Genomic DNA, 2,819 nt, shown 5'->3' with positions numbered 1-2,819 from the left:
CAGAACTGTGGTCAATAAGCCGCATGTTACTGGTTAACCAGCAAGTGTAATTTTACCAGAACTGTGGTCAATAAGCCGCATGTTACTGGTTAACCCATAGTCTGTATATATAGAACTGGACAGTGTGGTTGCATTCAGCAGTGTTCTATGGAATTGAAGCCGCCGAGGCGACGGCATCTTGGAAAATTTGCAACCAATTTGAAGTGCGGCCAAAGATTGTTAAGGCGGAGCAAGATACTTCGTCGTAGTTCATGTCTATGGGCGCGAAAAGGGGATCGAATCCTGTCTGCATAAAGAGGCGGTCGATGACGTATGGGCCGGCGTCACGTTGCAACCGCCAACAGCAGCTGCATAAATAACCGGCGCACACCTGATATAAGGTTGATTTTCTCCAGACTGGAATGCTCAAAAATGCTAAAAATGTACCTGAAATGTTCAGAAGGGTTTGAGGATCATGAAAACGTGCCCGAAATTCACATTCCTAACTCTATAGAACCAAGACCTTAGCATATGTGGTGAAATTCTGAGCTATGCCCATAGACTTCAATGGAGCAGTCGCTGCCTCTGCTCTGCATAAAGGGGGATTTTGACCCCCCCTCATGCGATCCGGGTTCCCGGAAGTGGCTCCTGATGAAACATCTTGCTCCGCCTTAACAATCTTTGGTGCGGCTGCGCAGCAGAAGTTGAAGCACGCGCAGTGAAGAGGACTTCGGTCAGGCACCGCCCGGCGAAGTTAAACACGCCTTTGTCGAAGTGAAACCCGCCCCTTCTCCTTTCCACAACGCAGGTCGATAATGAGGTCGACTCCAGCCGGAAGGCTAGCTGGCTGGATGAATTTTGGCGGCTGTGGTTAGCTAAACAGTACAAACAACAATCTTCGGTTTGTTCTTGTCTGGTAAGTGTTGCGTATCAACTGAAACGTTTTTTGTTGTCTATTGTTGTTCTTAAATACGTCTAAGAGGGCTTATTATGTTGATTATAGACTGTGACAATTTAGTATGGTGAATACTAATGAGCTAACAACAGAAATATGGACAGCGAATTACATGCTAACGTTAGCAGCTACATTAACGTTACCGTCAACGGTAGGTGTTTAAGTGATGATTAGCACACAGCTCCCGTAACAGTCGATGCATGATTTACTCGGTTTTATTAGTTTTTGCTGTTTTCAAATATCTCAATCTTAATGTATGCCATCTCAACATGGAGTAACCATTGACTGTACATGGGGATTACTAACACTAGATAGTCAGTACAGTTATGATGTGATAAAGCAACGTATCAACCTGTCATGTTAATGTGCCAGCGTTGCCTTTTTTCTAATGTTAACGATAAAGACACCTCCGTTAGAGCTACTTCTGTGATGGTAGGTCGGTAGCATAGACTGTAAAAAATAGATCGGTAGGTCGGTAGTTGTAGACCGCATAAGTGAATGATCGATAAATGAAACGCCTGCATTTAACACTACGTCAAGAACCAGTCACTTCCCAGCGATATCGGTGAACATTTGAGAAAGAAACACTTTGTCATCCAACGTCCATGATCAGTCATACTGATAACGTTATTTTTCAAGCTGACGCAAGTTAATAACATCCACACCGCATATTTAAATGTGTAGTTAACATTAGGTGTGCTGTGAAGTTTATTGCACACATATATTTAATTAATTGGTATTACTAGTGGTGTTGAGTGTTTGATTAGATGCTTTGTAATGTTGTAAAATTGTCTGACTAACTTTATTGTAACTTTCCTTTTTGCAGATGAGGTATGGGTGATGGCTGAATGTACTGGAGGTGGCGGCAAGGTGGTCTCCATGGTCTACATCGGTATGCCTACATGAAGTGGTTTGGCTGGGGTGGTCTGAGGTGGCATGTCCTCCCCCTTTCTCCAAGTCCCCTGACATCCATCTCCCTGACATCATCACCCACTGTCACTCAATCAACCTGAAGCCCCCATGGCACAGCACCACTACGTTCTGAAAACACATGGCTTTCAATAACTTACGTGGCACCAAGAAAGGTCTGCCGCTGCTCTGAACCTTCTGTTAATGTGACATTATTCATACTTGAGACTGTACACATCACTTTGTTTCTATTTTCTTTATTGATGTCACCCAAACTTCAACTTTCTGTATGCCCCTGAACTCACACAAATTGTAAATTGCAATGCGCCATTTAACCAGTGGTGTAGTCTAGTTAGCTGTAGTGGTGGGTATACTGTGAGCAACCCCAAATGTTATTTAATATGTATCCTTGCCTATTGTAAATGGGTACACTGAGATGATGATGCTTTTTAAATGGGTTTACTGTGTAGTCCTGTGTATCACGTAGACTATAACACTGCATTTAACTGCTTTGGTATTTAAAAGTCAGAGGCCATTGCTTAGTATTTAACAGCCTTTACAAAGATGTAGAAGTTAGAAGAATATTAATATCAGAATAATTATTGGTTATTAATTCAATGATCAAGATGTAAATTCCCAACCGCCCACTGTGGTCTTCTGATGAGCCTCTGTTGTGTCGACCAGTCTTAAACGCTAGGTCAAATTCAAGACTCTTTTCCTCAGTGGTTCAATGTTGGTAGAATGAGTTGCCCAGTGCTCTTCGTTCTTGTGATAGTTTTTGGTCTTATAACACTTATGCGTAGTTTGTATGCAGTAGTACTGTTTTATTTTCATTAGGCTGTTGATTAATTTGACATTGTGTATTATTGATATTCTCCTTGATGTAGTCTTACCATGTTATTATATTATTGATTGGATGGACATTATTACTTATTATTGCCCCCCTCATTATCATTGTTCATTTCATTAGGCTTTT

The sequence above is a fragment of the Alosa alosa genome, chromosome 4 (genome assembly GCF_017589495.1).
Source record: "Alosa alosa isolate M-15738 ecotype Scorff River chromosome 4, AALO_Geno_1.1, whole genome shotgun sequence".
Classification (NCBI taxonomy): Eukaryota; Metazoa; Chordata; class Actinopteri; order Clupeiformes; family Clupeidae; genus Alosa; species Alosa alosa.
This window is presented reverse-complemented; position numbering follows the sequence as displayed.